We start from the raw sequence: 27,292 nt of genomic DNA, 5'->3' as shown, positions 1-27,292 counted from the left end.
ACACTGAAAAAAAGCATGCCCGGTTCCAAAAATGTTGTCTTTACTTTTAAAAATTTGGTATTGATTCCGAGCCAAAGAAGCGGAGAATACAAGTAAGGATACCTTTAAGACACAATTCTCTTTTAAATTTGGGTTTTGTGTACTTGCTTCTAGGAAGCAAATTTTAATTTTTCGCTTTCTCATCTTTTTTTCTTCATATGCTATCAAGTCCTTTAAAAACGAGTTAACGACAACTTTATTTTCCAAATTAAGACTCGACTTCCAGTAGAAATTATGCTATGTTTCAGGTAAAAAACTTCTTTAAAATAAAGTTTTGAAAACCATGTCCTATATTTGAACGATTTTTTGCTTTGTGGTCACGATACAAAAAGACAACTAATTTAAAGACAATTTCATTAAATTTAAAGAATATTTCTGAGTTGTTAAAGTCAAGTTGACCTTAGCCCAAAAAAAACTTTATATTAGAGAAATGCGTCTTCTATGCTAAGCAAAATTTGCATTCGTATTTTAAAGACACGAAATCTTTGACCTCACGACAATATTTTTTTCAGTGCATATACTAACACCATGTACCAAATTTCAACCGGATGGGATGAAGTTTGCTCTTCCAACAGGCTCCGCAAGCCAAATCTGAGCGTCGGTTTATATGGGGGCTATACGTAAATGTGGTCCGATATGGTCCATTTGCAATACTATCCGACCTACATCAATAACAACTACTTGTGCCAAGTTTCAAGTCGATAGCTTGTTTCGTTCGCAGTTAGCGTGATTTCAACAGACGGACGGACGGGCATGCTCAGATCGACTCAGAATTTCACCACGACCCAGAATATATATACTTTATGGGATCTTAGAGCAATATTTCGATGTGTTACAAACGGAATGACAAAGTTAATATACCCCCATCCTAGGGTGGAGGGTATACAAATATTTGAAGTAGTTAAGGATTGTAACTGCATTAAGCATCTAGATAATTTTTTATTTTATTGATTTTTTCGTTCTTCAAATTTTTAGATTATAAAAACTAAAAAAAACAAGTATATACGGCCGTAAGTTCGGCCAGGCCGAATCTTATGTACCCTCCACCATGGATTGCGTAGGAACTTCTACTAAAGGCTGTCATCCACAATCGAATTACTTGGGTTGCGATAACACTTGCCGATGGCAAGGTATCGTAAAACTTTTTAACACTGTCTTCTAAATTGTAAGTTAGTCCATAAGGGGTATATATTAAACAAAAACAAGTATATACGGCCGCAAGTTCGGCCAGGCCGAATCTTATGTACCCACCACCATGGATTGCGTAGAAACTACTACGAAAGACTATCATCCACAATCGAATTACTTGGGTTGTGGTATCTTAAAACTTCTTAACATCGTTTTCTAAATTGTGATTTAGTCCATACATGGTATATAATAGACAAAAAAGTTATGTATAGTTAAGTCTACAAATAATTACGAATCGATATGGACTTTTTGTACGTAGAGAGCCAGAATTGAAATATGGGGGTCGCTTATATGGGGGCTATATACAATTATGAACTTGATATGGACCAATTTTTGTGTGATTGGGGATCGATTTATCTGAGGGCCATATATAACTATAGACCGATATGGACCTAGTTAAGCATGGTTGTTAACGACCATATACTAGCACAATGTACCAAATTTCAACTCACTCGGATGAAATTTGCTCCTCCAAGAGGTTCCAAAACCAAATCTCGGGATCGGTTTATATGGGGCTATCTACGATTATGGACTAATATGGACCACTTTTGGCATGGTTGTTAAATATCATATACTACCACCACGTACCAAATTTCAAGCAGATCGGATGAATTTTGCTTCTCCAAAAGACACCGGAGGTCAAATCTGGGGATCGGTTTATATGGGAGCTATATATAATTATGGACTGATAGGAACCAATTCCTGCATGGTTGTTGGATACCATATACTAACATCACGTACCAAATTCCAACCGAATGGGAAGAATTTTGCTCTTCCAAGGGGCTCTGGAGGTCAAATCTGGGCATCGGTTTATATGGGGCCTATATATAATTATGGACCGATATCGACCAATTTTTGCATGGGAGTTTGAGGCCATATATAAACACCACGTACCAAATTTCAACTGAATCAGATGAATTTTGGTCTTCCAAGAGGTTCCGGAGGTCAAATCTGGTGATCGGTTTATATGGGGGCTATATATAATTCTGAACCGATGTGGACCAATTTTTGCATGGTTGTTAGAGACCATATACTAACATCACGTACCAAATTTCAGCCGGATCGGATGAAACTTGCTTCTCTTAGAGGCCTCGCAAGCCAAATCGGGGGATCGGTTTATATGGGGGCTATATATAATTATGGACCGATGTGGACCAATTTTTGCATGGTTGTTAGAGACCATATACTTACACCATGTACCAAATTTCAGCCGGATCGGATGAAATTTGCTTCTCTTAGAGGCCTCGCAAGCCAAATCGGGGGATCGGTTTATATGGGGGCTATATATAATTATGAACCGATGTGGACCAATTTTTGCATGGTTGTTAGAGACCATATACTAACATCACGTACCAAATTTCAGCCGGATCGGATGAAATTTGCTTCTCTTAGAGGCCTCGCAAGCCAAATCGGGGGATCGGTTTATATGGGGGCTATATATAATTATGGACCGATATGGACCAATTTTTGCATGGTTGTTAGAGACCATATACTTACACCATGTACCAAATTTCAGCCGGATCGGATGAAATTTGCTTCTCTTAGAGGCCTCGCAAACCAAATCGGGGGATCGGTTTATATGGGGACTATATATAATTATGGACCGATGTGGACCAATTTTTGCATGGTTATTAGAGACCATAAACTGATACCATGTACCAAATTTTAGCCGGATCGGATGAAATTTGCTTCTCTTAGGGGCCTCGCAAGCCAAATCGGGGGATCGGTTTATATGGGGGCTATATATAATTATGGACCGATGTGGACCAATTTCTGCATGGTTGTTAGAGACCATATACTAACACCATGTACCAAATTTCAGCCGGATCGGATGAAATTTGCTTCTCTTAGAGGCCTCGCAAGCCAAATTTTGGGGTCCGTTTATATGGGGGCTATACGTAAAAGTGGACCGATATGGCCCATTTGCAATACCATCCGACCTACATCAATAACAACTACTTGTGCCAAGTTTCAAGCCGATAGCTTGTTTCGTTCGGAAGTTAGCGTGATTTCAACAGACGGACGGACGGACGGACGGACATGCTCAGATCGACTCAGAATTTCACCAGAATATATATACTTTATGGGGTCTTAGAGCAATATTTCGATGTGTTACAAACGGAATGACAAAGTTAATATACCCCCCCTCCTATGGTGGTGGGTATAAAAAAGGCCGATTAAATACGTATATAATTCAGTTTGACAAAATTTTCTATAGAAATAAAATTTTGACAAAATTTTCTATAGAAATAAAAACTTGACAAAATTTTCTATAGAAATAAAATGTTGACAAAATTTTCTATGGAAGTAAAATGTTGACAAAATTTTCTATAGCAATAAAATTTTGACAAAATTTTCTATAGAAATAAAATGTTGACAAAGTTTTCTATAGAAATAAAATGTTGACAAAATGTTCTATAGAAATAAAATGTTGACAAAATTGTCTATAGAAATAAAATGTTGACAAAATTTTCTACAGAAATAAATTTTTTACAAAATTTTCTATAGAAATAAAATTTTGACAAAATTTTCTATGGAAATAAAATGTTGACAAACATTGCTATAGAAATAAACTTTTTACAAAACTTTCTATAGAAATGAAATTTTGACAAAACTTTCTATAGCAATAAAATTTGACAATTTTTACATGGCTGTTAGAGGCCATATACTAACGAAATGTACCAAATTTCAACCGCATCGGATGACTTTTGCTCCTCCAAGAGGCTCCGGAGGTCAAATCTGGGGATCGGTTTATATAGGAGCTATATATAATTATGGACCGATATGGACCAATTTTTGCATGGTTGTTAGAGACCATATACTAACACCACGTACTAAATGTCAATTGGATCGAATGAATTTTGCTCATCCAAGAGGCTCCAGAGTTCAAATCTGGGGATCGGTTTATATGGGAGCTATATATAATTATGGACCGATATGGACCAATTTTTGCATGCTTGTTAGAGACCGTATACTAACATCAGGTACCCAATTTCAAACGGATCGGATGAATTTTGCCCCTCCAAGAGGCTCCGGAGGTCAAATCTGGGGATCGGTTTATATGGGAGCTATATATAATTATGGACCGATATGGACCAGTTTTTGCATGGTTGTTAGAGACCATATACTAACACCACGTACCAAATTTCAATCGGGTAGGATGAAGTTTGCTCCTCCAAGAGGCTCCGGAGGTCAAATCTGGGGATCGGTTTATATGGGAGCAATATATATTTATGGACCGATATGGACCAATTTTTGCATGGTTGTTAGAGACCGTATACTAACATCAGGTACCAAATTTCAACCGGATCGGATGAATTTTGCCCCTCCAAGAGGCTCCGGAGGTCAAATCTGGGGATCGGTTTATATGGGGGCTATATATAATTATGGACCGATATGGACCAATTTTTGCATGGTTGTTAGAGACCGTATACTTAGACCACGTACCAAATTTCAACCGGATCGGATGAATTTTGCTGCTCCGGAAGGCTCCGCAAGCCAAATTTGGGGATCGGTTTATATGGGGGCTATACGTAAACGTGGGCCGATATGGCCCATTTTCAATACCATCCGACCTACATCAATAACAACTACTTGTGCCAAGTTTCAAGTGGATAGCTAGTTTCGTTCGGAAGTTAGCGTGATTTCCACAGACGGACGGACAGACGGACAGACGGACAGACGGACGGACGGACGGACATGCTTACATCGACTCAGAATTTCACCACGACCCAGAATATATATACTTTATGGGGTCTTAGAGCAATATTTCGATGTGTTACAAACGGAATGACAAAGTTAATATACCCCCATCCTATGGTGGAGGGTATAACAAGTATATACGGCCGTAAGTTCGGCCAGGCCTAAGCTTATGTACCCTCCATCATGGATTGCGTAGAAACTTCTTCTAACCACTGCCGTCCACAATCGAATTACTCAAGTTGCGGTAACGCTTGCCGATGGCAAGGTATCTTAAAACCTCCAAACACCATCTTCTAAATTGTATGTAAGTCCATACGTGGTATATATTAAATCAAAAAAGATCGATCCAATACGTATATAATTCAGTTTGACAAAGTAGACATAAAATTTTGACAACATTTTCTACAGAAATAAAATTTTAACAAAATTTTCTATAGAAATAAAAATTTTGACAAAATTTTCTATAGAAAGAAAATTTTGACAAAAATTTCTACAGAAATAAAATTTTAACAAAATTTTCTATAGAAATAAACTTTTGACAAAATTTTCTATAGAAATAAAATCTTGGTAGATTATTTTTGGCTCGAGTGGCAACCATGATTATGAACCGAATAAAATTTGAACAAAATCTTCTATAGAAATACAATTTTGACAAAATTTTCTATAGAAATAAAATTTTGACAATGATGAAAATTTTATTATGAACCGAATAAAATTTTAACAAAATTTTCTCTTGAAATAAAATTTTGACAAAATTTTCTATAGAAATAAAATTTTGGTAGATTATTTTTGGCTCTAGTGGCAACCATGATTATGAACCGATATGGACCAATTTTTGCGTGATTGGACCAATTTTGGTATGGTTGTTAGCGACCATATACTAACACCACGTTCCTAATTTGAACCGGATCGGATGAATTTTGCTCCTCCAAGAGGCTCCGGAGGTCAAATCTGGAGAACGTTTTATATGGGGGCTATATATAATTATGGACCGATATGGACCAATTCTGCCACGCTTGTTAAAGATCATATACTAACACCATGTTCCAAATTACAACCGGATTGGATGAAATTTGCTTCTCTTGGAGACTTCGCAAGCCAAATCTGGGGATCGGTTTATATGGGGGTTATATATAGTTATGGACCGATGTGGACCAATTTTTGCATGGTTGTTAGAGACCATATACCAATATCATGTACCAAATTTCAGGCGGATCGGATGAAATTTGCTTCTCTTTGAGGCTCCGCAACCCAAATCTGGGGATCGGTTTATATGGGCGCTATATATAATTATGGACCGATGTGGACCAATTTTTGTACGGTTGATAGAGACCATATACCAATATCATGTACCAAATTTCAGGCGGATCGGATGAAATTTGCTTCTCTTTGAGGCTCCGCAACCCAAATCTGAGGATCGGTTTATATGGGCGCTAGATATAATTATGGACCGATGTGGACCAATTTTTGTACGGTTGTTAGAGACCATATACCAATACCATGTACCAAATTTCAGCCGGATCGGATGCAATTTGCTTCTCTTTGAGGCTTCGCAAGCCAAATCTGGAGATCGGTTTATATGGGGTCTATATATAATTATGGACCGATGTGGACCAATTTTTGAATGGTTGTTAGAGACCATATACCAACATCATGTATCAAATTTCAGCCTGATCGGATGAAATTTGTTTCTCTTTGAGGCTCCGCAAGCCAAATCTGGGGATCCGTTTATATGGGGGCTATATATAATTATGGACCGATATGAACCAATTTTTGCACGGTTCTTAGAGACCATATACCAACACCATGTACCAAATTTCAGCCGGATCGGATAAAATTTGCTTCTCTTTTAGGCTCCGCAAGCCAAATCTGGGGATCGGTTTATATGGGGGCAATATATATAATTATGGACCGATGTGGACCAATTTTTGCATGGTTGTTAGAGACCATATACCAAATTTCAGCCGGATCGGATGAAATATGCTTCTGTTAGAGGCTCTGCAAGCCAAATCTGAGGGTCCCTTTATATGGGGGCTATACGTAAAAGTGGACCGATATGGCCCATTTTCAATACCATCCGACCTACATCGATAACAACTACTTGTGCCAAGTTTCAAGTCGATAGCTTGTTTCGTTCGGAAGTTAGCGTGATTTCAACAGACGGACGGACGGACATGCTTAGATCGACTCAGAATTTCACCACGACCCAGAATATATATATACTTTATGGGGTCTTAGAGCAATATTTCGATGTGTTACAAACGGAATGACAAAGTTAATATACCCCCATCCTATGATGGAGGGTGTAAAAACACACACACATTGTTTTGATGGACAAAATTATTGGCATTGAATGGACTGATATTTTTTTGTTACACCTATATTCCCCCATTTTTCCATTAACATTGTACCGAATTTCATCAAAATCTGTTAATAATAGCGAACAGAATACTGCGAACCTCAAATATATGTACATACGGACGGACACCAATGCTAAACCTACTCAGGAAGTGATTCTGAATCGACTGGAATATATTTTATGGGACCTAAAATCAATAAAAAATAAATTAAATTTTTGGAGATACTTCGAGATTTAGGGTATAATGAAGTGTTGTGGCAATACTTATATGTGGTTCTGTAAGTTTTTCTTCTTGGGCATCGAATTAAAGTCCTTCCAAAGACTTTATACGACTACGAATTTGTTATGGAAATCATGCAAAAACTATACAATTTGTAGCATTGCATCAATGGTCCTATCTACTTTTGCATGTTAATTTTATCTTAAGGATATTATACCTTCCTATTAACTATGCACATGTGTGCAATTGCAATTATGCATACCGCAGCATATGCCTTTGCAATAGCCAGACACGCTTTAAATGACCCAGATACATGAATGATATTTCGTATGTGTGTGAATATTTTCCATATAAGTGTTCGTAACATGTGTAAATAACACACAGTGCAAGGTTAATATTCTCTTGACAAAAACAAAAACAACAACAACTGCAAGTTGTGATTACTTACTTTTATATCTACTCAGGAGAATCCTTTACAATGTAAAAACGAGAAAAAATGGCGGTACTTAACATAGACTTTGAGAAAGGTTTTTTTTTTCACCCCCATTATAATTCTTGCCATTGTATTGTAGTACTTTTCAATGGTTGCGGCTTAAATATTGCATAAATACATAGTTCAAATGCATAAAAATACTATTCAGAATACAAATGAGGCAAAGCATGCAGTTAAATAGGAGTATTTTATCTCATTTGTGAGCTATTGTAATTGCAAAAGATATCACAGAGAGAAAATAATGATCAAGAAGAGTAATTTTTATATATACCCTTCGGTACACTGAACTATTTTGTGGGAAATACGAATTTAGTAAATCTTCATGCTTCATTTGCGTACAATTTATACTCATGATTTTACTTAATTTAACATACAAAAAGTATATACGGCCGTAAGTTCGGCCAGGCCGAATCTTATGTACCCTCCACCATGGATCGCGTAGAAACTTCTACGAAAGACTGTCATCCACAAATTTCAACTCACTCGGATGAAATTTACTCCTCCAAGAGGCACCAAAACCAAATCTCGGGATCTTTTTATATGGGGGCTATAAATGATTATGGACTGATATGGACCACTTTTGGCATGGTTGTTAAATATCATATACTACCACCACGTGCCAAATTTCAACCAGATCGGATGACTTTTGCTTCTCCAAAAGTCACCGGAGGTCAAATCTGGCGATCGGTTTATATGGGAGCTATATATAATTATGGACTGATAGGAACCAATTCCTGCATGGTTGTTGGATACCATATACTAACATCACGTACCAAATTTCAACCGAATGGGAAGAATTTTGCTCTTCTAAGGTGGTCCGGAGGTCAAATCTGGGGATCGGTTTACATGGGGCCTATATATAATTATGGACCGATATCGACCAATTTTTGCATGGGTGTTTGAGGCCATATATTAACATCACGTACCAAATTTCAACTGAATCAGATGAATTTTGGTCTTCAAAGAGGTTCCAGAGGTCAAATCTGGGGATCGGTTTATATGGGGGCTATATATAATTATGGACCGATGTGGACCAATTTTTGCATGGTCATTAGAGACCATATACTAACCAAATTTCAACCGAATGGGAAAAATTTTGCTTTTCCAAGGTGCTCCGGAGGTCAAATCTGGGGATCGGTTTATATGGGGGCTATATATAATTCTGGACCGATATGGACCAATTTTTGCATGGTCATTAGAGACCATATACTAACATCATGTACCAAATTTCAGCTGGATCGGAAATTTGTTTCTCTTAGAGGCTCTGCAAGCCAAATCGGGGGATCGATTTATATGGGGGCTATATATAATTATGGACCGATGTGAACCAATTTTTGCATGGTTGTTAGAGACCATATACTAACACCACGTACCGATCCGGCTGAAATTTGCTTCTCTTAGAGGCCTCGCAAGCCAAATTTGGGGGTCCGTTTATATGGGGGCTATACGTAAAAGTGGACCGATATGGCCCGTTTGCAATACCATCCGACCTACATCAATAACAACTACTTGTGCCAAGTTTCAAGTCGATAGCTTGTTTCGTTCGGAAGTTAGCGTGGTTTCAACAGACGGACGGACGGACGGACGGACATGCTCAAATCGACTCAGAATTTAACCACGACCCAGAATATATACACTTTATGGGGTCTTGGAGCAATATTTCGATGTGTTACAAACGGAATAACAAAGTTAATATACCCTCCATCCTATGGTGGAGGGTATAAAAAAATAATTTTTTCTTATAAATACAGAATCTTCATAGGTAGAATCTTTAAATTTATGTTCGGGAGGCATACTGGTTGAAATAATCTACTTAGGAGAATATCTGTCATCAAACCCCCCTGAAATTATATATATATTATCAAGTAACCCGTTACGAGGAAGAGTTTTCGAAGGAAACTATTATATTTGATTAATGGTGGTCAGTATTTAAAATTCTGCCCAGCCGAACTTACTACTGTTTATACTTGTTCTAACATATTTTTCGTTACTTTTGCTGTTGCAATTTAAACTTATTTTATCAAAATTTGTACCAACAATTGATTGTAATTCCTGATGCAAAGCACATCTCCTCATTGAAAAAGGCTATAAATGGGGACTTAGCATGTCAACCAAGTCTAGTCCCCATATAAGACCAAAGAGGTTTATTCGCAATAACTCTCTAAAACTCCAAAAATTAATGACAATCTTCGAAAACTATTTGTATGAAAAAAATGATTTGCCCATATCATCTTGAATATTCGCCCTAGAACGAAAAGGGCGTTATCTCATGGTTTTCCTTCTTTGCGCATTATCCTCAAAAATTTTAAATCTGCTTTGCTCATATGTCCTACAATATGCGTTCTAGAACGAAAAGGATGTTAATTTGTGATCATCGCTTAGAAATCAAAACTTCCATGAAAATCTAAATTTTTGTATGAAAAAATCACAAAAATAACATGGAAATTTGCACGAAAAATATCAAAAATTTCATGAAAATTGGCAAGCATTTCTTTTGCTCATATGTATCCTAGTTTGAAAAGGATATTAGTTCGTTATCACCATAAAAAAATAAAGTTTATGAAAATCTATCCAAAAAACCCCAATTTTTATTTTAAAAATTTATTTTTTTATATTTCCTTAAATATTACTAGTACAGCAAAAAAGTCCCTAAATCCAAATTTTTAGAAATTTGTTAGCAGGCAAAAATCCATGGAGAATCAAAAGCATTTCAAAACTTTCATGAGAAATGCCAAAAAATGGCAGCATCCGTGGTGCAAGGGTAAGCATGCCCGCCTTCATTGATCATAAGTTGAATCCAAATAAATATATATTTAAGAGGTGGATTGTCTCTATCAGTAATGCTAGAGATATTTCAAAGCATCTCTATGTTCTTAAACTCTAATGTGAAACACCGCTCGGAAATGAAGACCCTTATCATTGAACTAAACAAGGAATCGGAAGTTAACGACCTATAATATCACAATAAAATGAATAGTCTAAGTGGGCCTCAATTCTTACCACTGTACCTAATCTAACCAGTACTGGGGATTTTTCCCCAAAATTTGGGATATTTTTCGTGAATGGGGACGAAATTACTGAGTTGGGGACTTGGGGAATTGGTGAGGAATTTCCATAGATTTTCGGATTTTTGTGGGGATTTTTGTGAGGATTTTTTCGAGAAATCGGTTTAATCTTTCTCAACAAAATTTTACTTCTATAGGAAATTATGTCAAAATTCTATTTCTATAGACAATTTTGTCAAAATTCCATTTCTATAGAAAATTTTATATTTATAGATTATGTTTATAGAATTTTTTCAAATTTTCATTTCTACAGAAAATTTTGGCAAAATTTTAATTGCTATAGAAAATTTTGTCAAAATTTTATTTTTATAGAAAATTTTGTCTCAAATTATATATCCATATAAAATGTTGTCAAAATTTTATTTCTATAGAAATTTTGTCAAAATTTTATTTCTATAGAAAACTTTGTCAAAATTTTATTTCTATAGAAAACTTTGTCAAAATTTTATTTCTAGAGAAAATTTTGCCAAAATTTTACTTCTACAGAAAATTTTCTCAAAATTTTATTTCTATAAAAAATTTTCTCAAAATTTTATTTCTGTACAAAATTTTGTCAACATTTTATTTCTATAGAAAATTTTGTCAAAATTTAATTTCTAAAGAAAATTTTGTCAAAATTTTATTTCTATAGAAAATTTTTTCAAAATTTTACTTCTATAGAAAATTTTGTCAACATTTTATTTCTATAGAAAACTTTGTCAAAATTTTATTTCTATAGAAAATTTTGTCAAAATTTTATTTCTATAGAAAATTTTGTCAACAATTTATTTCTGTAGAACATTTTGTCAAAATTTAATTTCTATAGAAAATTTTGTCTCAAATTATATGTCGATATAAAATGTTGTCAAAATTTTATTTCTATAGAAATTTTGTCAAAATTTTATTTCTATAAAAAATGTTGTCAAAATTTTATTCCTAACAAATTTTTTGTCAAAATTTTATTCTATAGAAAATTTTGTCAACATTTTATTTCTATGGAAAACTTTGTCAACATTTTATTTCTATAGAAAATTTTGTAAACATTTTATTTCTATAGAAAATTTTGTAAAAACTTTATTTCTATAAAAAATGTTGTCAAGATTTTATTCCTAAAAACTTTTTGCCAACATTTTATTTCTATAGAAAATTTTGTCAACATTTTACTTCTATAGAAAACTTTGTCAACATTTTATTTCTATAAAAAACTTTGTCAACATTTTACTTCTATAGAAAATTTTCTCAAAATTTTATTTCTGTACAAAATTTTGTCAACATGTTATTTCTATAGAAAATTTTGTCAACATTTTATTTCTATAGAAAATTTTGTCAAAATTTTATTTCTATAGAAAATTTTGTTACTTCTATAGAAAATTTTGTCAAAATTTTATTTCTATAGAAAATTTTCTCAAAATTTTATTTCTGTACAAAATTTTGTCAACATTTTATTTCTATAGAAAATTTTGTCAAAATTTAATTTCTAAAGAAAATTTTGTCAACATTTTATTTCTATAGAAAATTTTGTCAAAATTTTACTTCTATAGAAAATTTTGTCAACATTTTATTTCTATAGAAAAATTTGTCAAAATTTTATTTCTATAGAAAATTTTGTCAAAATTTTATTTCTATAGAAAATTTTGTCAACAATTTATTTCTATAGAAAATTTTGTCAAAATTTAATTTCTAGAGAAAATTTTGTCTCAAATTATATTTCGATATAAAATGTTGTCAAAATTTTATTTCTATAGAAATTTTGTCAAAATTTTATTTCTATAGAAAATTTTGTCAACATTTTATTTCTATAGAAAACTTTGTCAACATTTTGTTTCTATAAAAAACTTTGTCAACATTTTATTTCTATAGAAAATTTTCTCAAAATTTTATTCCTGTACAAAATTTTGGCAAAATGTTATTTCTATTTCTAGAGAAAATTTTGTCAAAATTTTATTTTTATAGAAAATTTTGTCAAAATTTTATTTCTAGACAAAATTTTGTCAAAATTTTATTTCAAGAAAAAATTCTTTCAAAATTTTATTTTTATAGAAAATTTTGTCTCAAATTATATTTCTATATAAAATGTTGTCAAAATTTTATTTCTATAGAAATTTTATCAAAATTTTATTTCTGCACAAAATTTTGTCAACATTTTATTTCTATGAAAATTTTGTCAAAATTTAATTTCTAAAGAAAATTTTGTCAAAATTTTATTTCTATAGAAAATTTTGTCAAAATTTTACTTCTATAGAAAACTTTGTCAACATTTTATTTCTATAGAACATTTTGTAAAAATTTTATTTCTATAAAAAATGTTGTCAAGATTTTATTCCTAAAAAACTTTTTGTCAACATTTTATTTCTATAGAAAATTTTGTCAACATTTTACTTCTATAGAAAACTTTGTCAATATTTTATTTCTATAAAAAACTTTGTCAACATTTTACTTCTATAAAAAATTTTCTCAAAATTTTATTTCTGTATAAAATTTTGTCAACATGTTATTTCTATAGAAAATTTTGTCAACATTTTATTTCTAGACAAAATTTTGTCAAAATTTTATTTCTATAGAAAATTGTGTTACTTCTACAGAAAATTTTGTCAAAATTTTATTTCTATAGAAAATTTTCTCAAAATTTTATTTCTGTACAAAATTTTGTCAACATTTTATTTCTATAAAAAATTTTGTCAAAATTTAATTTCTAAAGAAAATTTTGTCAAAATTTTATTTCTATAGAAAATTTTGTCAAAATTTTACTTCTATAGAAAATTTTGTCAACATTTTATTTCTACAGAAAAATTTGTCAAAATTTTATTTCTATAGAAAATTTTGTCAAAATTTTATTTCTATAGAAAATTTTGTCAACAATTTATTTCTATAGAAAATTTTGTCAAAATTTAATTTCTAGAGAAAATTTTGTCTCAAATTATATTTCGATATAAAATGTTGTCAAAATTTTATTTCTATAGAAATTTTGTCAAAATTTTATTTCTATAGAAAATTTTGTCAACATTTTATTTCTATAGAAAACTTTGTCAACATTTTATTTCTATAAAAAACTTTGTCAACATTTTATTTCTATAGAAAATTTTCTCAAAATTTTATTCCTGTACAAAATTTTGGCAAAATGTTATTTCTATAGAAAATTTTGTCAGAATTTTATTTCTAGAGAAAATTTTGTCAAAATTTTATTTTTATAGAAAATTTTGTCAAAATTTTATTTCTAGACAAAATTTTGTCAAAATTTTATTTCAAGAAAAAATTCTTTCAAAATTTTATTTTTATAGAAAATTTTGTCTCAAATTATATTTCTATATAAAATGTTGTCAAAATTTTATTTTTATAGAAATTTTATCAAAATTTTATTTCTGCACAAAATTTTGTCAACATTTTATTTCTATGAAAATTTTGTCAAAATTTAATTTCTAAAGAAAATTTTGTCAAAATTTTATTTCTATAGAAAATTTTGTCAAAATTTTACTTCTATAGAAAACTTTGTCAACATTTTATTTCTATAGAACATTTTGTGAAAATTTTATTTCTATAAAAAATGTTGTCAAGATTTTATTCCTAAAAAACTTTTTGTCAACATTTTATTTCTATAGAAAATTTTGTCAACATTTTACTTCTATCGAAAACTTTGTCAATATTTTATTTCTATAAAAAACTTTGTCAACATTTTACTTCTATAAAAAATTTTCTCAAAATTTTATTTCTGTATAAAATTTTGTCAACATGTTATTTCTATAGAAAATTTTGTCAACATTTTATTTCTAGACAAAATTTTGTCAAAATTTTATTTCCATAAAAAATTGTGTTACTTCTACAGAAAATTTTGTCAAAATTTTATTTCTATAGAAAATTTTCTCAAAATTTTATTTCTGTACAAAATTTTGTCAACATTTTATTTTATATAAAAAATTTTGTCAAAATTTAATTTCTAAAGAAAATTTTGTCAAAATTTTATTTCTATAGAAAATTTTGTCAAAATTTTACTTCTATAGAAAATTTTGTCAACATTTTATTTCTACAGAAAAATTTGTCAAAATTTTATTTCTATAGAAAATTTTGTCAAAATTTTATTTCTATAGAAAATTTTGTCAACAATTTATTTCTATAGAAAATTTTGTCAAAATTTAATTTCTAGAGAAAATTTTGTCTCAAATTATATTTCGATATAAAATGTTGTCAAAATTTTATTTCTATAGAAATTTTGTCAAAATTTTATTTCTATAGAAAATTTTGTCAACATTTTATTTCTATAGAAAACTTTGTCAACATTTTATTTCTATAAAAAACTTTGTCAACATTTTATTTCTATAGAAAATTTTCTCAAAATTTTATTCCTGTACAAAATTTTGGCAAAATGTTATTTCTATAGAAAATTTTGTCAAAATTTTATTTCTAGAGAAAATTTTGTCAAAATTTTATTTTTATAGAAAATTTTGTCAAAATTTTATTTCTAGACAAAATTTTGTCAAAATTTTATTTCAAGAAAAAATTCTTTCAAAATTTTATTTTTATAGAAAATTTTGTCTCAAATTATATTTCTATATAAAATGTTGTCAAAATTTTATTTCTATAGAAATTTTATCAAAATTTTATTTCTGCACAAAATTTTGTCAACATTTTATTTCTATAGAAAATTTTGTCAAAATTTAATTTCTAAAGAAAATTTTGTCAAAATTTTATTTCTATAGAAAATTTTGTCAAAATTTAATTTCTATAGAAAATTTTGTCTCAAATTATATTTCGATATAAAATGTTGTCAAAATTTTATTTCTATGGAAAATTTTGTAAAAATTTTATTTCTATAAAAAATGTTGTCAAAATTTTATTCCTAAAAAATTTTTTGTCAAAATTTTATTCTATAGAAAATTTTGTCAACATTTTATTTCTATAGAAAACTTTGTCAACCTTTTATTTCTATAGAAAACTATGTCAACATTTTATTTCTATAGAAAAATTTGTAAAAAGTTTATTTCTATAAAAAATGTTGTCAAGATTTTATTACTAAAAAATTTTTTGTCAAAATTTTATTTCTATAGAAAATTTTGTCAACATTTTATTTCTATAAAAAACTTTGTCAACATTTTATTTCTATAGAAAATTTTCTCAAAATTTTATTTCTGTACAAAATTTTGTCAACATGTTATTTCTATAGAAAATTTTGTCAAAATTTAATTTCGATAGAAAATTTTGTCAAAATTTTATTTCTAGAGAAAATGTTGTCAACATTTTATTTCTATAGAAAATTTTGTTAAAATTTTATTTCTAGAGAAAATTTTGTCAAAATTTTATTTCAAGAAAAAATTTTGTCAAAATTTTATTTCTATAGAAAACTTTGTCAATATTTTATTTCTATAGAAAATTTTGCCAAAATTTTATTTCTATAGAAAATTTTGCCAAAATTTTATTTCTATAGAAAATTTTGCCAAAATTTTATTTCTATAGAAAATTTTTTCTAATTTTCGAATCTAAAACAACGCTGCCGAAGAAATCGATAATGTGGTCCGTGCCGCAGCTACTTTAAACTCTAAACCGCAAAAAAACCTCTTTCCCAGTCCCGAAATAATCGTCCAATTGTCAATTCTCTTTCTATACAATACGTACTGAAAAGTAAAATAATATGCAAAACTACATATACGCAAATTCTACTTACAGTACTTCCTTTTTATGATCGCATTAAAAATGTCAGAGTTTTGAAATAATTCAATAAAAATACAAAATGTATTGTGTTGAATTTAGAGCTTGATGTTTTTATTCTTCTTTTGTCATTTACTTTCCCACAGTTTTATAACAGAGAATTAAAACTTTAACGTGCATAAATTATTAAATACTTTATTTTATTGCTAAGGTGCCACAAATCACGTATTTTCAAATTGCTGTAACATGAATTTATACCAGATTTAAATGTAATATTTAAAAGATTGAGATCAAAAATTTAGTGACAATTTATGAAACGAGGAAACACGCATGATTTGTTGTACAAAATTTAATTAATCTCAATTATAGTTTTCTAGATTTGAAGTCGCCGAATATGTTGGCTCATGTTGATGCGAATTTTTAGTTAGATCACTTTATTATTAATTATAGTATTTTTTGGAACCAAGGCAAAAATTTTGTGTCAGCCGCTGCCGACCAAAATGGGTTGGCTTCATTCTCTGATAGGAAGTTGGCTTATAAATACTATTAGAAGATTGGTCTACATACATTCAAAAAAAGTTAACTTGGACCATCAGGTCAACGCCTGATGGTCGCTCCCCGTCGAATATTATCTGCCCTGGGCAGACAAACGTTTCGACCGTAGACCATCGACATTCCAACAGGACTAACGATCTTCATCAGTAAGCACGCGTCAACCAAAAATGGCCTAAAAACGAGTTTCCTTGCTCGTTTTCATTGTCCCACTTTTTAAACTAATTTAGATTAAAAATTATTTCGGAATCTTAGCAATGTCTATAGATGACCCAAAACATGTTCCTACTCTTCAGTAAATTCCATTCGCACACAATTTTAGTTAAATGAATTCAGTGTTTGCCGTTCACTGGAATACAAGAGACATTCATAGCAATGGCGGTGAGAACACATACAACAACGGCGAGTGCATGGACATTTCATTTACCCAGACATTGAATGTTGGTTGGTAGCGAAACATTCGTAAATACCGCCCCAGAATATCCTGCATTTTTGTTTTTTTTTTTTTTTTGTTCCATGGATTCTTGGAGATTTTCGTTTTGTTCTAAATGCCTCTTAAGCGGCCACTTTTAGTGTTCATTAAATGCTCAAATTATACTAAACGATAGTTTTCGACTACTTGGTGCTAGTCTCATTTTATTTACTTGAATTTTTTCTTGTCGTTTTTTTTTGTTGTTTTTGTAATTTCATTTCAATTACATACAAACATTTTTTCCATAAAATTTTTAATAACAACTTTTTAATTACTTATTCATGTTCAACAGTTGTTATTGTTGTTGTGATGGTTTCCGTAGTTTTGTAGGGATGCCTTTGTTGATTTGGTTTCAGGAACACATTTCATAAAATCTATTCTAGTCATAGTCGTTTAATGGGAATTGTATAAAAAGCAGCAATTTGAATAATTACTAGCCGAAATTCCTCATTTCGTAGGATAAATTCACTTCATATTTAATGTTTTTCCGAAACGCCATTTTTTCCATTAGTTGTGGTTTATTTTTACATAGTCCTTTTATTCAAAATTGAAAATTAGCGCTAATTTTATTTTGGCGTCGATTTTCATGCTTCTGTTAAATTCTTTTGGGGCTAATTTTCATGGGACTCATATTTATTATGAAGCGCCACTCCACATTTGTGGCCCTGTTTCATTTGGGTTTAGGGCAGGTATGATAAATGAAAAAGTACTAAAAATGTACTTTTCGAAGCCAAAAGGTGCATAATATAAAATTTAAAGACTATTGTAAAAGTATACGCATATCGTAGTCGTAAGTCGAAATTGTATTTCTATAGAAAGTTTTGTCAAAATTTTATTTCTATAGAAAGTTTTGACAAAATTTTATTTCTATAGAAAATTTTGTCAAAATTTTGTTTCTATAGGAAATTTTGTCAAGATTTTATTTCTTTAGAAAATTTTATTAAATTTTTATTTCTGTAAAAAATTTTGTCAAAATTATTGCTATAGGAATTTTTTGTCAACATTTTATTTCTGCGGAAAATTTTATTTCTATAGAAAATTTTGTCAAATTTTTTTTTTCTATAGAAAATTTTGTCAAACTTTTATTTTTATAGAAACTTTTGTCAAAATTTTATTTCTATAGAAAATTTTGTCACAATTTTATTTCTATAGAAAATTTTTTCAAAATTGTATTTCTATAGAAAATTTTGTCAAAAATTTATTTCAATAGAAAATTTTTCAAAATTTTATTTCCATAGAAAATTTTGTCAACAATTTATTTCTATAGGAAATTTTGTCAAAATTTTATTTATTTATTTATTTATTTATTTCTATATTTATTATAATTAAAATTACAATAAATAAAAAGAAAATTTAAGCACTAGCAGCTAAAGCTATCGGCTTATGACTAATCAATATAGGTGATATAAATGAGTTAAAAGAAAAAAGGGTTAGTAAATTATAAAAATTATTGTTTGTTTTGCGTACATTATATTTTGTTTTGTAAGTTAAGAGATTTAAGAAGAGCGTATATATTATTTATATTATCCTGGGTGGGGTGCTGTAAGATAGTTGCTAAATCGTCGGTTTGTAACATGTTCCGAAAGATTGTTTTAAGTGATGTGCATTCTGATAGAAAATGTTTGGCTGTGAGGTTGGTTTGTTTGCAGTAGTCGCATAACGGTGGGGAATCTCGGGATAAAATATGTCCATGCGTGAGTTTGCTGTGAGTGAGTCGAAGACGAGTAAAACATTTATTAGCTTGATAGGATGTATTGGGGGGTAACTTCAGAGGCGTTCTGTTAGGATTTATTGTTTTATATAGGTGGTTGTATGTACCCCAATGGTTGTCTGTATTTTGTTTGGCAGATGTTAGCGCCAATTTTATCAGAAAATTTTTATTGGCAGGTATAAAACTGTAAGTGGGGAAATAACTGGGAATTTCTTTTGCTATGCAATCGGCTTTTTCATTCCCAGCTATGCCAACATGGCTGGGGATCCACATGAGTTTTACTCTGTTTTTCATATCAAGCATAAGTTGTTGGATTTGGACAATAAATTCGTGCTTATTCCAGCAATTAGAACACGCATTAAAAACAGATCGGCTGTCTGAACATATTAAAGTTTTACCCCGTCTTTTACTGCATATTTCCAATGCTTTTTGAATTGCGAGAGCTTCGGCATCATATATGGAGGAGTCCTCATGGACTAATCCTGTTGATAGAATGTCACCATTTTCCGATACAACAGCGAAGGAGGTGTTCGTAGTGGTTTTGGAACCGTCAGTGAAGACTATATCCCAACCATCCATTTTATAATTTGTAAATATTTCATTAGATAAGGAACGAAAAATTGTTGGGTTGGTATTGTTCTTATTCAGATTTGTTAGAGAGGCATCAAATAGTTTTGTATCTAAAGCCCATGGCGGGTATTTATGAGTATGTGTTTTGAACTTGGTCAGACCCAAATGTTTGGATATTTTGAATATACTGAAAAGGGCAGAAGGACATCGTAGATTAGTCTCACGTTTACCCAGTAATAATAATTCCTTTGATAAAATGTTGGGTTGTATGCAAATTGTTTTGTATGAAAGTCGGCATTTCAGTTTATATGAACGTTCGGGTAGTGACTCGAATCCACTCTCAGCTAATAAGTTTTGTACTGGAGTTGTTCTAAAAGCACGTAGGCTGGATCTGATTGCATTATGCATAGTGCTTTCGATTGCAGACATAGCGGTTTTTGGGGCAACATTGTAGAGTATAAGTCCATAGTCTATTTTTGACAGAATTATAGCTTGGGCGATTTTGAGAAGATTATTTGTATGCACATAACTACGAGGCGACGATAAGTATTTGATAATATTTAGCCGGGGTTGTAAACTCTTCTTAAGACTAATACAATGATTCTTAAAATTATACTTATGATCAAAATGTACTCCTAATATTTTACATGTATCGCAATTCTCAATGTAGTTATTATTATAAGTAATATTAATAGGTCTACAGCTCCGTTTGTTGCATATATGCAGATGTTTGGTTTTATCGAATGATATGTTTGCTCCCGATACTTTAGACCATTCGTCTATAACACTAAGGGTGTTGATAAGTACGTCCTGGATAGAGATATTCGATTTATTTTTGACAATGATATATAAATCATCTGCATATAGACAGTGTTCAATACGTTTGTTCTGGGTTAGTATTCTACTTAAGTCGTCAAATGCTATGATAAACAAAGTGACTGATAGTGGGGAACCCTGAGGAATCCCATTGTGTAGTGAAACTATATCAGAGAAAATGTTGTTAACCCTAACAGAAAATTTTCTGTTGGTTAAGAAGGATTTAATGAAATTGTACATTCTAGGACCAAGTTTCCATTCAGATAGTTTCTGAAGTACAATGTGAATGCCAATTCTGTCGAAGGCTTTAACAAAATCTACCGACAGTACAGACGTATGATTTCTCTTCGAGCGGTTCTTGCATATGAGATGGTCAATATATAACAAAGCATCAGTCGTACCTAATCCTGGTTGAAAACCCACCTGATATGGGGATAGTAGGTTATACCTCTTGATGAACCACATTAATCTCTTGGACACGATTCTTTCTAATACCTTACTGATACAAGGTAATAGAGATATTGGTCTGTATGAGTCTAGTTGATTGATTGGCTTGTTGGGTTTCACAATGGGAACCACGGTAGCCGTCTTAAAAAATTGGGGTATGACTCCGCACTTGAAAATATCATTGAAATGATCCAGAATGCGACTCTTAAAAGAGAATGGGGTCATCTAGATCATCGGATATGATATTCTGTCTAACCCTGCGCTTTTTCCCTTTACAGAATTAAGGCAACTCGAGAGTTCCTGAAAAGAAAACGGCTCTTCCAAGCGTTTGGTCTGTAAAAAATTTTGTCAAAATTTTAGTTCTATAGATAATTTTGTTAAAATTTTATTTCAATAGAAAATTGTGTCAAAATTTTATTTCAATAGAAAATTGTATCAAAATTTCATTTCTACAGGAAATTTTGTCAAAATTTTATTTATATAGGAAATTTTGTCAAAATTTTATTTCTATAGGAAATTTTGTCAAAATATAATTTCTATAGAAAATTTTTCAAAATTTTATTTCTATAGAAAATTTTGTGAAAAATTTATTTCTTTAGGAAATTTTGTCAAAATTGCATTTCCATAGAAAATTTTGTTAAAATTATTTTTCTATAGAAAATTTTGTCCAATTTTTATTGAGTTCTATAGGAAATTTCGTCAACAATTTATTTTTATAGGACATTTTGTCAAAATTTTGTTTCCATAGAAAATTTTGTCAAAATTTTGTTTCCATAGAAAATTTTGTCAAAATTTTATTTCCATAGAAAACTTTGTCAAAATTTTATTTCTATAGAAAATTTTCTCAAAGTTTTATTTCTATACAAAATTTTCTAAAAGTTTTATTGCTGTAGAAAATTTTGTCAACATTTTTTTTCTATAGATAATTTTGTCAACAATTTTTTTTCTATAGGATATTTCGTCAAAATTTTATTTCCATAGAAAATTTTGTCAAAATTTTATTTCTATAGGTTTTTTTTCTATAGGATTTTTTTTAAATAGTTTTTTTGCAATGGAAAATTTTGTCAAAATTTTATTTCTATAGAAAATTTTGTCAAAAGTTTATTTCAATAGAAAATTTATGAAGAAGTACCTCTTGGCAAAATCTACCGAAATCAAGGCCAATCTAGGAAACAGTAAAAAATTTACCATTTTTGTAGAATTCGACCAACTGCGGCAACTGGGTCAGGGGCTCTAAGCATTATTGTATATGTGTGTATTTTGCCTCCTTCTTGGCGTTTCAAATGTATACACCATCTCATAATACTCTGTTCCTCAGTGTGGCAGAAATAAATCAATTTCACGTTTGCGGACGAATATGGTATAGACAATATTCCTCTCAAAAATGTTGAGATCCTGTAATAAAAAACTAAAATATCCCGGAATATGTTTATTCCTTCAATATCCGCTATATATAGTTTTTAGAGTTGAGTTGATATCTGGGAAACCTTCACATATAGGATAGAATAACTCTGTATAGAGTAATTGTGATGAAAAAGTAGCAAATTGCTCGCGGTCATGCCACGGAGCTTTTTGGCAGTCGAAATGTATCAAAAAAGCACAAAACTGTCAACTTTATCAACCCTGGTTTAGGGCTGATTTTACTGAGGCCCCATTTCATACAGTCTTTAAACAAATAGATATTCCGAATCGTTGGATTATATATTCTAAGATTTGTTTATTCCTTGATTTGAACTTTTAATTTTTTCGAACAATTTTATTTTTATTTTATAAAATAGTCTCATAGATCCCTTATCTATATTGAAAGACCTATTAAAGTAGTCCTTGCAAAACGTTTTTTCGTTTCAATTCGTCCTTGTGCACTCACTATTCCAGCCTTTAACATGACCAGCGAAGACAGAAACCGTCGTAGAGCTATACGTATGCAAGTACGCAATTGCCTCCAAAGAGTTAGCGAAAATACAAACAAATGAGCATAATAATAAAACAGCAGTAGTAGCAATACCACAATGCATAGTGGAACTCTAGATTTAACAGCACCGAAGCCTTAGTCGAAGGAGCAATCCTGTCCACATATTCATAAACCCCACCACACTACGCACTGTAAACTCAAACAAATTCCCAGCTGAAAAAGTTTCTCAGTCTAAAAGCAATTATTGTGTTGGCAACTAACTCTGCGGCAATTGCTCCGCTGTGTATGGAATGCCATTTAAGTCTGTAACGTTCTTCTCTTTTGCCAATGGTCATAGTGCAAACAACTGGTGGGAGTTTTTGCCCCATTTAGTTTAGCCGAAAGTTTTGCACGCCTTTTTGCAACACAAAATAGCTCTTAATGTTTTGCTACTCTCATTCAAGATATTTCAATGATTAACTACTTTTCAAATAGACCCGTTTGTGGTGGAGTTATTGGTGCGGGTCAAATACGCCAAGTCTTGCATTCAATGGGCTTTCGCATTTTGTCGTCCAATAGTACATGCCTGGCAAATGCCAACATCTACCATAACTGAGAAAGAGGTTTTTTGGAGTATAGACAATGGTGAGGTTACCTGAAGGATAGTATAAATAGACGAATAGGCGCTGAGTTTTCGATTTTAAGGTATGAACTCTCCCATGTGTCCTCAACAAATCGGTAGATTGGGGTATATAGGAGCTATACTCGAACACAGAAAATAATATTATAATTTTTGAGCTAACAATAAATTGTTGTTACAGAAAATTTTTAAGTTCAACAAAATGTTTGTTGATATAACAAAATGTTTGTTAATATAACAAAATGTTTGTTGATATAACAAAATTGGTTGCTAAAGTGTCTAAAATCGTAATTGTATTTACAAATTACGTTGTTAGCTCAAATTTAAACATAATTTTAATTGTATTGACAACTAAATTAATTGATATTTTTTTCTGTGAATATGAATTGATATAAATCATATTTGGTACAAATTTTTGTGGACGTCTCATCCAAATATGGCGGTGGGCGTTATGAAAGTGGATACGAGTCATATGAGTCCCAAAAACCAATGAAGCAGGGTTACAAATATGATGGAACAAATATGAAGTACTAGCCGAACCCGGCCCACTTCGATGCGCCTTCCGTAGCCTGTTTGTAGGAATATTTTACGTTAACTTCACACAAAGAAATATTTTGTGTCTTCAATCACGAAATTAATTGATCCAATGAATTTTTAATTGAAGTGTCTTCAATCACAGATATGATAGTATCAATGAAAAAATTAATTGGTCCAAATAAAAATTATTTAATTAAAAAATAATTGATACTATTGATTTTTGTGATTGATTTTTGTTTCAATTAAAGAATTTGTTGAATCAATTAAATTTTTATTGAATATTTTTTAAAACTCAATTAAGACTTAATTTTTCTGTGTTAGTTAACCATATTCCTCGAACGATGAGATAATAAGATAATCCTTCTGAAGAAAATTTAAAGAGTAGCGTCAGTAGAAGTCTGCCACAAAATCGGAAGTCCTGATCTCCCAAAATCGGACAACTTTCTTTTTTGGTTATATACAGAAATACGCTGAATATGCAGGTGTACAATTGTCCGTCTTAACGAAATGTCGGGGAAAGGGCGGTTCCTTTCCACCAACCTTTTGTTTAATTTTGTCCTGTCTTCAAGTCGTTCACAGAAAAAATTTTCAAGAAAATTTTTCCAATTAAAGTATTAATTGAATTTTATATAAATATTCAATTAAAATTTTAATTGATTCAATCAATTTTTTAATTGAAACAAAAAACAATCACAATAATTAATAGTATCAAATAATTTTTTAAATAGATCAATTAATTTTTTAATTGACTTTCAATTAATGTTTTAATTGATACTATCATTTCTGTGATTAAAAACATTTCAATTAAAAAAATGAATTCGATCAAGCGGGTGTATCCATCTTCTCAACATACCGGAAAATAAAGCATGATATTTCATCTATCTTCCCCCCCCCAGTAAATCAGAAAAAAGTATAAGTACTTAAAAACTTGAGCATATTAACATTTCTTAAAATTTTGGGCACGAAAAACACGCCTTTCTCGAATATATACCGGAAAATGAAGCACCCCCTTCGTTGCTAGTCGATTTCATTTAAATTTAATTTTTTTACTTAAAAAAGTCTTGCAAGAGTCTTGCATTTAGGGACAACCCTCTACTTTAAATTTTAACAAAATCGGGCAATGGGAACCATCTCGTCTCTTTTGGCCCTCCCCGACCAGTTATCGAAAAATCACGTACCCTATAGTCATTTCAGAAACTAGCCTACCACTACTACGTTCCCTATAAACTCTACGAAGTTTATATTTTTCACTATTCCCCTTCCCCGACCACGTTCCCTGTAAATTTTAAGTAAATTTAAGAATTTTAGATTTCATTCCTTAATTTTCGATCAAATATCGAAAAATAAAGAAGTGGATACCATCCTCAAACTTCCCTGAGAATTTCAAGAAAATTTGAGAACTTTTCTTCAAGTTTCATATTCAATATCCCGTCCAAATATACAAAAATTAGGTACACCCATAAGGGTAGGAAGGCACCTGGAGAGGGGACTTAGCCCCCAATTATTGCATGGTTGTTAGAGACCATATACTAACACCATGTACCAAATTTCAGCCGGATCGGATGAAATTTGCTTCACTTAGAGGCTCCGCAAGCCAAATCTGGGGATCGGTTTATATGGGGGCTATATATAATTATGGACCCATATGGACCAATTATTGCATCGTTGTTAGAGACCACATACTAACACTATGTACCAAATTTCAATCGGATAGGATGAATTTTGCTCCTCTTAGAGGCTCCGCAAGCCAAATCTGACCGTCGGTTTATATGGGGACTATACGTAAAAGTGGTCCAATATGGCCCATTTGCCATACCATCCGACCTACATCAATAAAATCTACTTGAGCCGAGATTCAAGTCGATAGCTTGTTTCGTTCAGAAGTTAGCGTGATTTCAACAGACGGACGGACGGACATGCTTAGATCGACTCAGAATTTCACCACGACCCAGAATATATATACTTTATGGGGTCTTAGAGCAATATGTTACAAACGGAATGACAAAGTTAGTGGGGGGTATATCCTATGGTGGAGAGTATAAAAATTATCCATTACAAATATGAACAAGTATACACTGCAGTAAGTTCGGCCGGGCCGAATCTTAAATACCCACCACCATGTATGAAATATAATAGTCTCCTTCGAAAACTCTTCGTCGTAGCGGGTTTCAATTTCAGGCAAATCGGATAGAAAATACAGTTTCTAGACGCCCAAGAAGCACAATCGGGAGATCGGTCAATATGGGGGCTATACCAAACCATGGACCGATACGGACCATTTTCGACACTCCTCTTAATGGTCCCAAAATACCTCTAGATTTCCAATTTCAGGCAAATCGGATTGTAAATACAATTTCTAAAAGCCCCAGAAACAAAATCGGGGCATCGGTCTATAAGGGTTTTATAAGCCCAAGACCCCAAATCGGGTGGTCGGTTTATATGTGGACTATATAAAAACTTGGACCGATATAGCCCATCTTCGAACTTGATCTGCCTGCAAACAAAAAACGAATCTGTGCCAAATTTCAGGACGATAGCGCCATTATTAAAGGCTGTTGAAATCACGCTAACTTCCGAACAAAACAAGCTATCGACTTGAAACTTGGCACAAGTAGTTGTTATTGATATAGGTCGGATGGTATTGCAAATGGACCATATCGGTCCACTTTTACGTATAGCCCCCATATAAACGGACCCACAAATTTGGCTTGCGAAGCCTCTAAGAGAAGCAAATTTCATCCGATCCGGCTGAAATTTGGTACATGGTGTTAAAGGGCGATACGGTCAAAATTTGGTCAAGGGAAAACGCGTGTAAATCGGTGAAATCGTTTTTTTAAAAAATCAAATTAAATTTCTTTTTCAAGTTCAATTAGTATAAAATTCAGGAAAAATATTCACTTAGGCTTTCGCTTTTCCAAATCCGAATTGCCGGGCCTCACGCTTGACACCTGCCATCTGATTTTGTACGGCCATC

Source organism: Haematobia irritans, chromosome 1 (assembly GCF_050003625.1).
Source record: "Haematobia irritans isolate KBUSLIRL chromosome 1, ASM5000362v1, whole genome shotgun sequence".
NCBI classification, from domain to species: Eukaryota; Metazoa; Arthropoda; class Insecta; order Diptera; family Muscidae; genus Haematobia; species Haematobia irritans.
Note: the sequence above shows the minus strand (reverse complement) of the source record.